The following is a 13,127-nucleotide window of genomic DNA, read 5'->3' as shown; positions in this document are numbered from 1 at the left end:
CCCTGTAGTGACTGACAAGTGTCCCCTCATCATATAAACCAACGAGTACTATTCCAGTTATTTGAGTTTCATCGGTTGTTATTGTTAATCCTTAAATAATCCCTTTTAAAAAAAAAGTCTAATGTCATTTTATTTTCTGAAGGATTTATTCTGGAAAAAAAATCACAAGAAATCTAACTAGAGTAAAGATTAATGGCAGACTCTAAGATCTGCACAGGCAAAGCTCTGATCATTAACAAACTAAACAGGGTAATTAGGTGCACAGTTGAATGCAGTGTGCGGGCTTAAATTAGCAGTGTGTAATTGAGCCTCATTTAACTGTGGGAGAAGTACACTGAGCAAGTCTTAGTTACAGGAGGAAAATGTCTTTGTGAGATTGCTCTCAGAGTGTTTAACATGCATATGCTAGATGACTCTGGACTAGAAGCCAGGGTAGGGTTTGAGCTGGTTCCACATGCTCCCCTCCGCCAACTACATAGGGTGCACCATTACTACTGGTCCAGTGATTTCTCTGTGCAGCTTAGCCTATGCTGTGCCTGGGCTGCCTCAATGCCACCCTTCCGCCCTTCCTTGACATCACACTTTACAACCTTCTGGTGAGGGGAGGTCACTGCCTAAACCAGAATGCCTTATTTCCTGATTTTTTTTTTTTTTTTTTTGGTGGGGGGAGACCTCAGATTTGTTCTTCCTGAATACCCAGTCATTTAATACAAGGTAAACAGGAAAGGACAGGAACAGGAGGGAAAGGAGAAGCTGCTGTCACAGGCCAACAGTGATGCAGTTAGGTGCAAAGTCAGGCAGGAGGGAAGCAGCCACAGCTGAGGGGGGATAAGGAGGTGGGAACATGGCCGCTTAGGTGTTTACAAAGCAGGGATGACAAAGATGGAAGAAATGTTGAAAGTGTTTCTCTCTGCTACATCCATGCCTACCAGTGGGCTAGCCTGGAAAACAAGAGAAATTAGGCCACCTTTGACACATCTGTGCCACCCTAGCCTTCCTGATCCTCCTGTGTCTCCAAGTTACCAGGGCTTTGTAATGCATGTGCTGTGAGCCACACCCACTGACTCCTCTTGGAGCAGGCTGCCCCAGTGTCTGTGATAGCAAGGAGTCGGGGCATAAGAAAGAGAATGCAATCTGCTCCTCCCCCAACTCACTTCAGTATCTGCTACTTCTGTACCTCTGTTCATTTGCATATGTAAATTTATATTTATATGTGCACATATATAGTACATTGATTTATGTATCATATAGATTACCTTGAAGATCTTTCCAGAACTTTGGCAATTCTACCTTACTATCCTTTTTAACCACTATAAGTATGAGCTTACTAATGAACTCAATACCCCTAAATTTCATTCTACTTTCTGAAGTGTCAGAAAGAGTATATTGAGCCACATTTTTTGTTTGTTTGTTTTGTTTTTCGAGACAAGGTTTCGCTGTATAGCCCTGGCTGTCCTGGAACTCACTTTGTAGACCAGGTTGGCCTCCAACTCAGAAATCCGCCTGCCTCTGCCTCCCAGAGTGCTGGGATTAAAGGTGTGCACCACCACGCCCAGCTTGAGCCACATTTTTATATAGCTAAATCTATGAATTTACTTAGGACAGAGCCTTTGGAGAGGACCCACTGGTTTGAAGTATAGGGAGTACTTACAACTAAAAATAACCACACAAGTGGTTCCCCAGGAATGTTTCGGCAGTTTATATGCCATAAGGCATGTTTATTTCCCTCTACCCCCCACCAAGATTACGTATTCTCAAATATCTTTAGAATTTTCTAGTCCCCTGGATGGAAATAGCATGCTTTAATTGGCATCAATGCAGTTGACTTCTAACTGGGCTTTGTCCAGAAATGGAGGAAGATGAATCGCTTTCTTTGTATTTTCAGAAAATTGACACTTTCACAATATCAAATCATCTGTTCTTAGAACATGTGGCATCTTTCCATTTAGCCTAGTCTTTGATTTTGTCCTGGGGAATAGTTGAGAGTGTCTTTTAAGTGTACATTGTACATTGATAGCTGTTGCAAGCAGGATATTTAATGTTTTGGCTAATGGAGGATCTTGCATAGTTAGATTGTTACACAGCCCAGATTTTCCCTCACTTCATGCAACAGTGCTCCCAGGGACATAGCATCACCCTGGTGTGACCCTGGTGTGACCCTGGAGTGACCCTGGTGTGATCCTGGTGTGACCCTGGTGTGACCCTGGTGTGACTCTGGAAAGCCAGACCATAAGCACCATGGACACCCCGGGCTATGCAGTACAAAAGCACAGGGCTGAGGTTACAGTGGCCAGTGTGGCTTTCCAAAGTCCTCCCCTTTGGTGCCTCCTGTCACTGCCCTGGGCTCTTTGTCTCCTGCCTCTTCCTCTCACTCCCCTCACAGGAGTCTTTGAAACAGGCTGTTTCTCCACACGTAGATCAGCTCCTGAGCAGGGTACTTCAGTCAGCCATGTTGTCAGGATTCCCATTGGTCCTCAGTTATTTCTGTGCCTGAACTTTCACATCGTATCACGGAACATCAGGCCCTCTCACCCATGGGATTCATCCTGAGGTAATCCACTACAATGACCTTGTTTCCAAATAACGTCAAAGTCAGAGAACTTAAAAATATGTTAGACAGAGAATGTTTTAGCTGTACCTTCATACCAACCATCTTAAGCCACCACCCCTCCTTCAGCTCTCTCAGATAAAAGCTGCCAATGCAGTTCTTCAAGGGGCCATTGTCCCCAGGCTGTTCTCTGGGGTCCCATCTGCAGCTCCTGCTGGTGGCTCTAACACAGAGAATGGAGGGCATAGCAGAGCCCTGCCAGGAGTCTAATTCCTCTCTGACCTACATCTGAACTAAGAGAAATGGAGAGCTTGAAAGTCACCCTATTTCCCCTTCTAATTTCGTTAATGCTATTTGAGCTTTCCAGTTTCTGAAATGTTATATATTCATTTCCAGGATCATCGCATAACACTCTAGACTGAGAACTTAGATTCTTACTCCAGTCTCCTGACTTTTCAACACTGCTGTGCAAGCCATCTTGAGGAACCATCATGCGGGGGTGCGGCTGTCAGTGCGAGGTGGCAGGCACAGCCTAGACAGGTTCTTTATGTGGCGTTACCAGGCGACATCTGATTAGCAGAGCCATCTGCTCTTTTAATTATTATTGGCTCAGTTCAGACAGAAGTAGCAAGGGATAAAGAAAGCAAACTGAGGAAATAGTTTGGAGTAAAAAAGAAAAAAATCAAGCATGATTTTCAAATCTTTTTTGAACATTCTGCAGTCTCTATTGAAGACCTAACCCAGCTGCACAGCAAAAACTTGAGTGTCTAATGAAAGAATAATTAGCATCAAAATCCTAAAATGTGTTTGCTTTCAGGTAATAGAGTGAGATTATTCCAGGAGAGGGGCAAAGCACTTTTCATGGTCTGTACATAAGGAAATAATCACGTTGGAATCTAAAATGATATATCTTAGCTTTTTCTCTTTTTACCATACATGTATATGTGTATGTGGAATATGTGTGCCTATTTGCATGTAGTGGGCACACACTTATGCTGGTGTATGTGTATGTGTGCACATATGTGTGGAGCCTCCAGGTTGATGCCAATGGTCTTCTTGATCACTGTACACTGTGTGTTTTGTTTGTTTTGTTTTGTTTTGCTTTGTTGTTTTGTTTTGTGAGACAAGATCTCTCACTGAACCTGATGCTTGTGGATTCTGGCTACTGAAGCTAGCAAGCCTGCCCTGGGATTCCCTATCTCTGCCTTCTGAGTACTAGAATAACAGGCGGCTACCACATCTGCTTGGTGTGGGTTCTGGGGATCCAAACTTTAGTCCTCATGCTTTTCTGGCAAGCTCTTCACTACTGAGCTGTTCCCTCATTTAAGAAAGCATTCTGAATATGAATATGATGACAGACTTCCTCACATGAGTATCAATTTAACAAGTACTCTTGGAGGATATAATCATGAGTCATTGTGAGTAATGGAGATGAGAGGTTGAACAGTATGCAATGTTGTCTTGTTGTTCTGCATGGAGGAGAGGGACATCGAGCCAATATCATATTCGTGAACAACATACATTCCCATCAAGCTATGATAAAGCTCAGCCTGGGTAAAATGAGGCCCTGGGTATAGAGAATGTGGGCAACACTGCTAAAAACTTAAATCTAGGAGCTGAGACTTGAAATGTACTAAAAGAGGTATCAAGAGAGAGAATGGGACTCAAAGATTCTGAGAGGGTTCAAGCCTGATAGGGGAGAAAGGAATAGAGGCGAGTCTACAGAGTTGTGACCACAGTATGAATCTTAATAGGCAGCATATATGACCTGGTGTGGTGGGACTATGTCCTGACACCTAGGGATGGCCTAGTGTGGTGGGATTCCATAACAACATCTAAGAGATGTCTATATTGTGTCTTTATGACTGCATCAGTCTTGAATGCTGAGTGAAAAATGAGCTGGAGATGCAGGTCTGACACTGAGTTTCCTTAGACATGCATCATACAGTGTAGAGCAGGCATGCATGCAGACAGATCAATGGCTAGTCTGCAAGTAGGAAGAGAGAGCCCTGCTATTGGCTATATGATGAGGGCTGCATAATGTCTAACTTTCAGGACTCCTTGATGTATGTCACATGTTTGGATACTAAGCATCATAGGCCGGACAGCTGAAGCAACATGACAGTGACATCAAAGAAAGTTCCCGCATTCCCACCATGATCCCACTGTGCAGTTGCAAAGACTTCTGAAAACAGATGCTGGGATAAAATTCTACAGAATAAATGTCTTAAGCCACAGTGACATAATACTTATGTTACAGTTTTGGATGCAGATATCCAAGGTGTCTGATAAATCATTTCTTGTTTAACATCCCTTTCTAGCTTTCAGGTAACTGCTCCCTTGACATGTCTTCTCAGCACACAGAGAGGATGATATTACTTTACCTCCTCTTTACACGAGGCACCAGCCCCATTATATGGCCTTACTCACATTATTAATTAATTCCCCCAAGTCCCCACCTCTGAGTACTCTCACACAGTGTATTAGAGCATCCTTGCATGTCTTTTGGACAGATAATCATTTGGTGTTTAACTGAAATCTGTGTGACTCTCATGCTCCACATTCTGTCACAGGATGTATAAAGATGCTCTTGGATATATTATTTCTTTCCATACCTCAGTGAACACAGCTAGGTCCTGTAACACTGCCTCAAATGTTTGGCATACATTTTACCATGATGACACCAAGTGACAGAAATATATGCATGTACATATGCAAGTACATGTATACATACATGTGTGTATACATGTACACATACATATACATATACATGTACATCTGTGATGCTGCAGATCAAATCCAGGACCTCATGTATACTAAGCCAGCACTTTGGTGAGCTCTACCCATGGTCGAATGTCAGAAATGTGGTATAAACCTCTTCCATGTCACTTCCGTGCTTAGACTTTTCTAAGTGAGGTTGTCTCTTGTGATTAAAAACATAACTTAAAAATGAGGTCCTGGGAGCACCCATGTGCAGCTGCCCTACTGAGTGAGATGCCTTCTGTAGTCACCCACCACCTCTGGCTCTTACACCCCTTCAGCTCCTTCTTTTACAATGGTCCATGAATCTTTGGGCTGGGGGTGGTACTATTTACATTTCCTTTAGGGCTAAGCATTCTGTGGTCTCTTATTCTCTGCATCTTGGCCAGTTGTGGTCTCTGTGTTAATCACCACCTACTGAAAACAGAATTTTCTCAGGTGATTGTTGAGAAATGTATTAGTCTGAGGGAATAATGTTGAGTCATTGGGAGTCGGCTTAATATTCTGTCCATTTAGCAGTGCAGTCATAGCAGATTCATCCTAGGACCTATGATCCATCTGGCTATATGTTCTCGGCCCTCATAAGATATCAGGTATATGGGTTTTATCTTGTGGAGTTGGGCCTAAATCTAACCACAAAGTGGTTGGTTACTCTGATGTTGTTCATGCCACTAGTACACCAGTGGGCATGTCTTGCAAGGACAATTTCATTGTGGATAAAACTTAAAACTCTCTAAGAGCTAATAAGAGTGAAAGTTTAAAAACACATTAAATCAATGATATTTTTTAAAATGAGCCCTACCTTGTTTGTGTCAATGTTCCAATGATTATATGTACATGTTGATCAATTCCTATCAGAACAGAATTGTCATGCTCTTTGTCATCATATCTATGTTTGATTATTTTTATTAATATTTTAGTTGGCAAGTCATAATTACATGTATTTATGAGGCATAATATTTTGTGTTTATATATGTACAAATGGTACCACAAATACACAGCTTTCTTTATGATGAGCTTTTTGAAGGTGATTCTCTCATAGTTACATTGGGATATACAATACTTCGTTACCAATGCTCTGACCTGGAATTTAGAGCTGTGTCTGTCTTCCTGACATCTGTGCAGTCATCTAACTGTCAATGGTAGAACAAAGTGGGTATTTCCAATCTCCTGTCTTTCTTAGAGGAACAGACCAAAGTTTAGAGAGCTAACTAAGCATCTTGAATGACATCGCACAGCAGGAAAGTGGGAAGATAGCTTATTAGAGTTTGTTTCCATTAGCTTCTGGAAGACAGTGTGTTTCCATCAGATTATGAAACCTGGGTTTTCTCTGTGATCCTAAGAGATCTCTCAAAGTAGGAAAGTGTTGAATTAAATTTTAATGGTTAAATCCCAGTGGTGGGTTTGCTACCAGCCTTAGTGCTTAACATTCCCAAATGAAAGACACACACACAGCCTTTATATTTTGATATGCCTTAAACAGCACAATAGCTGGACCACTCCCTAACCTCCACACAGTTAATCCACCTCCTGCCAATAATCCTGCTAATAATCCAAAATTGTCACTTATGAATTCTATACCTTGGCTGCCCCGGACCCAGAGGGCTGCCCAACTGGGCCATACTCTCCTGGCTCCTTCATATGCAGGATATGCCTCCCTGACCTTCATTCTTCTCAGGCATGGTGGCTCTGCTCTCCTTCTCCTCCTCCTACTCTTCCTCCTCCTCCTCCCCCCTCCTCCTCCTCCCCCCCTCCTCCTTTTCTCCTTGCATACCAGATTTCCCTCCTTCCTCCTCTCTCTCAGTTCCAAACCTAGAAATCCTAAAAGTCCAGCCTCTGTCTGCCCTGCCCAGCCATTGAAGGCAGGCATCTTTATTTACCAATCAGAACCACCTGGGGGCAAGGTACCTCAGTGTCTTATGTCTGGACACTCAGGTAAGCACTTTGGGGGACCCAAATTAACATTATAATACAAGCAGCATTAGGCTAAACCCACAACAGGAAAGCTTGGTCTACTTCAAACCATTTAAAAGGGCTTTCGGGATTATGTGTAAGAGTCTATAGCCAGACTAGACAAGACTACTCGACAAATTAGCCAACTAGAGAACAAGTGAATTAATAAACATCTCACTGGATGTAGTTAAACCTTTATGTTAGACTGGTGCAAGGAATAAATACAGGTTTGGGGATTAAATTCCAACTTCTTTCCTCTCTTCCTTCATGTTTTAGTTCTAAGACTCAAAGTTGTTTATGACAGAAGCCCCTTGGTGATAGGGCTGAGTCTTATGCCAGGTTTGCACTCCTGGAGCTCAGAGACTTGCAAGCTCCTGGGCCCTGGTTACCTGCTCCCTCACACTTACCACAGGAGCATTGATAATCAGCTCAACGCACGGCAGCTTTTTGAAGCTCAGCTGTTAAACCTGAGGGTTTCTACTACCCATACCACATCAAAACAGAGCTTTTAAGCATCTCCTGTTTTAATCCCAGCCTTTGATGGAACGGGACTGAACCATGGCTGAGCTTCAGGAGGCACTGTCCTGTGGGCTTTCTACCCCTCAGTTCCACACAGGGAGGCATGTAGCTGCAGTGCTCCCATCCTGAGAGGACCTACTGTGACACTACTGTGTAAATGTCCATTTTCTGAGATAGTGTCTCTAGATCAAAATACCCCACCAACCCATTTGGTGCACCCGGGCAGGCCAACTGGACTCAGACTTTGTCACAGATTTATTTTACTGGCCCTACAATGATGCTCACATTAACTGACTGCAGGGTGACTCAACTCCCCTCCCCTACATCCCCCCTGCTTCCAGTCTGTTTAGAGTTCTAACTGTACACTTGTTCCTTTACACTGGACATTAAACACATCACAGCCACAAGTATGAAAACAGGGATAGTAGTAACCCAGGCAAAAGTCTAGTGACAGAGGAGCAGAGAGCAGGAAAGTGATGGAGATCAAGTGTAGGAGCTTAAGCATCTAAGAGCTCAGGAGCTGCTTAGTATCTGTTGAGAAGCTAGGGATACTCCTTACACATCCCATGATACCAGAGTTGTGCAGCCTAGTCATCACTGATGTTCACAGTGACAACCTCAACGTTAAAAGTAACTTACCGCTATTACCCAGGTGACTGATTTGCTGAGTGTCTAACATGCCAAAGACTATAAACTATAGCTGAGAAATATTTCTATTTAAAACTCTATAGTCTCTCCCTTTAACCTACACCAAAAATAGTAATGTTACCTGTTAAATTTGCCTTTGGGCAATTGTTACCAGGTTGTTCTCGACAGTCAAGGTATGTGTGTGTGGTGAGGGTGTCATATTTCATTGCCTTTAATAATCTACATTTAAGAATTTGTCTATGTTAAAAGGGTCTATAACCCATGTAAGAATATGAACAAACCATCTAATTCTATGTGACTCAGGAACATCTCATGTAAAGCATCAGGCAGGGTGCAGCTGAAAACCAGGTAACCATGAAGGGTCCTTGACACAATGGAGGTCCCATCATATGGCTTTACTTAGTTCTCATTGTACCCCAAAGGGTTCCATACACCTTGGCATTGAGATGACCCAGGGGGCATGGCTTCCATAACCTATGATGGATAAAGAAGAAATGTTCTTCCTTGCAACATTTCGTTAGCATGTTGGTCCTTTTCAAGATGGGAATCAGAGACAAAGAACAGGTCATCAAAGACCAGATTGGTCAGCTCCTTCTCCGTCCTCTGAACTTCTCAGTAAGTCTCACAGTAATAGAAGATTCCGCTTCTTCTGAATTGATGTCTTACGAGTCTTCTTCATGTGCCAAGATAGCAGATTAGAGGCAGCATGCCGAGGACTATTGCGGTACTTTCATGGAGCCTGCTTGAGGTTTAATTAAGCCATGGAGGCTTCTCTATAGTTTAACACTGTTAGCTTTTTGCTGGGGCAGTCTTTCAGCTATCTAAACTTATCCTATATCTCCTCCTGTGGTGGTTCTCACTGCCTGCTTCCAGCTCTGACCATCTCCCTTCTGCAACACAGTCTCCCTGTCTCCTGTTTCTCTGCCTATATCTCTGCTTCCCTGGAAGTCCCACCCCTGTATTTCCTGTCCCAGTCCAGCTCTTTATTATACTGAAAAGACACATTCCAGTTTGAACAACAGCACTAAGGATGATGCTAATCCATCTCTTAGGGCTGCCTTTAGGCACTGGGAACTACTGGACCTTTACCACAGCAGCATCCTGCTTTCAATTATCATGATTTCAGAGAATCGTCTTTTGGGCAAGTGGGGAAAGGCAAACATTCACATATAGAGAACTGGTGATGGGCCATAGAAATGACAATACCAAAGTCCTGCCAGTATTTAGCTCTCAGTGGGCAAAGCAATCAGGAATGGAAAATGTAGGGACACACCTCCAGATACAGTGTAAGGGAAAGCCACCCAACACAGGACCAGGGCAGGGTTGGCACTGCCATCATGGGTTTGCTCCTACCCTGCTAAAGAGCCATCACAGATGGCCAACTACTTACATCTTCCCAGTGGATGGCTTGTCAATTCTCAAATAAATGCCCCATGCTCAAAAGATGACAGCATCTGTATATGTTTCCTTCTTGTCCTTCCATGTGTCACTGTACTTCAAAGAAGGAATTATTGTAATGTTATATAACCATGTAAAATACATTGAAAAAGAAAACATATTTTTGTTCCACACAGTATATATTGATAAGAAATACTTGCAGAACAATGACACATGACAGGCAGTAAACGATTTCTCATTGCTTCCTTTTGAAGAGCAGATAAAGAAAAAAAATATCTAGACTATATAGAACTTGGAGGAATTTTTGTAGCTTTCTATCATTAAGCATATTTTCATACTTTAAAACAAATAAGTTGATAGATGCTGCTTTTAATAGTGTTAAACTCTGTGCTAAGACAGGGCTTGTCTTTATTGACCTTTTCTCAGTCCATTATTTTGAATTTCTTTTATCTTATATAAGAATGTATGATTTTTAAAAAGAATTTATCAATGCAAATGTCCTGTGACTAACAAATGGTCCTTGCAAGACAGGAATTATGAGGCAATAATGCCTGCAGCAGAAACATTTGAGACCCTAAGTCAGTGAAGCTGGACACTGGAGATCCTTCTGTCTATAAAGTACTCATCTTAGGAGCATTAGCCACTTAATTTGATTCCCCTAAACTCAGATCAAAACCTGAAATGGTGGCATGTGCTTACAATCACAACACTGTGGAGTTGGAGACATGTAGACTCTTAGATCTTGCTGGCCAGACATCCTATCTGAATCAGTGAGCTCCAAGTTAATAAGAGACAATGTCTCAAAAAGTAAGTAAATAAACAACCATTGTTTTAGCTTGCTTTCTCGGGTTATAGACACCGTGACCAAAAGCAACTTAGTAAAGAAAGCATTTATTTCAGCCAACTTTCAGTCTATGGAGGGAAGTCAGGGTGGAAACTCAAGGCAGGAACCTGGAGCAGAAACATGAAGGAATGCTACCCACTGGCTCATTCCTATGTTCTTCATCTGCCCTTCTGAAACAGTCTAGGCCCACCTGCCAAGGGATGTTATCACCCTCAGTGGGCTGAGCCCAAAGAAACTAGTTCTAGTATCAGTAAACAAGTACTCTAGCAATAGGATAGATAAGCTTGATAGAAGGAGTGAGAGCAGCAGAAAAACAGCCCCGTTTTCTTCTCTCATGTCCTTTCATCTGGTTAGAAGGTGCTGCAGATATTTAGAGTAGGTCTTCCCACTTCAGATAATCTGATATGGTAAATCCCAAGTGACTTGCATTTGATGGATTCCAGATCCAGTTGAGTTGACAACCAGGATCACCCTAAGGAATGATAATACTATCTGGCCTTCAGACACATGTGAACTCACCTGTACAGCCATAATATGAACATGTATAGACATGAAGATGCATGTACACCTGCCACACACATGAATGTGCATAGATGCATACACTTGCACATACAAAAACATGCTTGTGTGTGCACGTGTAGAGAGAGACCTCTGATGATTCCACAATAGTAAACCACAGAAGCTTTGAACTAAACTCTGAAAAACAGAAATAGAAGATGATATTTTTGCATTCTAGCCTTTTTCCAGATACAAGTCACATTTTCTCTCAGGTGGAATAAGGCCTCATATGGAAATATTTCTCAGGCAATTCCAACGGTGACAAAAGTGGCTGAGCCACCTTCCAGCAGATGGCCAGGACTCATGACAAGGGCATATTCTATACCTTTACTTGTTTCATTATCAAATTATAATTGAACTGTGTGACATGTTTAGAGATTTATAAATTTGTACTATAAATTTAGAAATTCATATTTTCAAAAGGAAGGCAATCTCATCCTTCTGAAGTACTAGTATTTGATATTACTGTCTGTCTGTGCACCCAGAATCACACAGGTGAGAATGAGATCACACCCAAGGATGTGGAGTTGGGGATCTAACACCGAATTCTCCTCACTAGATGAAAACAGTAGCTGTCTGTATTTTAGATTCATTATTTCAAACTAACCAAAAAAGACCCAGATATCCACAAACATAGAATACACAAAAACTTGAACTTCGACCTAGAATGATAAATGTTGTCTATATTCTGTGAGGGAGTAAGACTTCCCTGGAAAGTGTGTGATATATGTTAATGTTTTATTGTTTGTTATTTAAATTTTTTATGTTTTGTTGACATATTTCAAATTGATGCAAAAAGTGCATGCTCCTTTGTGAAGAATTTGCAACAGAAAAGTTATTTCCCTTAACTTCTGCATCCTAAAAGAAGATGCATAGTCCCAGAAAATCTGCTAAATTAGGCATATAGCAATTACATCTCAATTTTATTACTGTAAAAGAAATAAATATCTGACATGAGTATGAATTTATAAGATGATATGTTTATTGTGTATTTAATAAAAGAAAATATCCCAGGTTACACTAATAGAAAAGCTGAAACAGATTTGGTCCTTAAATAAATACATAACAGCTTGTACCCATCGTGAGAAGATTCCCTAAGTACATAGGATAATTCTTCTCAGAGGGCTTTGTTGATGTGGAACAGTTGTTTTTATTTTACTTTTATTTTTTTTTTCTATTGGTTTTTTGAGAATATCAGACAATGTGTTTTGAGACCCCCAAGTCACCCTTCCTCCAAATCCTCCCAGATCCAACCCCTTCTCTGACCATCAAACTTGGTGTTCTCTTATATTTTTTACCCATTAAATCCAATGTGTACTGCCCATATTTTCTTAGATGTATTGTTAGTGGTTCTCAAACTTCCCAAGGCTGTGACCCTTTAACATGATTCCTTAAGTCGGGGTGACCTCCAGCCATAATATTTATTTTGTTGCTACTTTATAACTATAATTTTGCTACTGCTATGAATCATAATGTAAATATCTGATATGTAGGATATCTGATTTATAACCTGCAAAGAGGTCTCCATCCACAAGTTAAGAACCATTGCCCTAGAAAGTGGTTAACATACAAAGGGCTCTCCTCTTAGACGAAATTGATTTTCCCTCTCACAGCAGCTATCAATCAATGGCACCTCAGTTAGGAGTGAAACTCGTGCCTACTCCCCCTCTCTATCCTGGAATTTGGTTACAACTGCCCTACAACTGCCCTGCTATATCCAGGGTTGGTCTTTCCTTGTGGATATCTATTGCCTCTGGCTCTTACAAGATATCTGCCAGCTCTTCTACAAGATCCCTGAGCCTTGGGCGAGGGATTGAGGAATGTGTGTTTGATTCTCTGCACCTTGACTGGGTGTGTGTCTCTGTGCTAACAATGTTGACTGCATAAGAAGCTTTTCCA

The 13,127-nt window shown here is 41.7% G+C and overlaps 1 protein-coding gene across 2 annotated transcripts in view; it reads left to right on the top strand.

Annotated features, from left to right (window-relative positions):
- Dscam (DS cell adhesion molecule) overlaps positions 1-13,127 on the top strand; it is a 580,573-nt gene that overhangs the window by 315,709 nt on the left and 251,737 nt on the right. The window lies entirely within an intron of this gene.

The sequence above is a fragment of the Mus caroli genome, unplaced genomic scaffold, assembly GCF_978045245.1.
Source record: "Mus caroli unplaced genomic scaffold, Mus_caroli_1 scaffold_17, whole genome shotgun sequence".
In the NCBI taxonomy this organism is placed as follows: domain Eukaryota; kingdom Metazoa; phylum Chordata; class Mammalia; order Rodentia; family Muridae; genus Mus; species Mus caroli.
The sequence above is the reverse complement of the archived record's forward strand: the minus strand, read 5'-3'. Positions and strand labels throughout refer to the sequence as shown.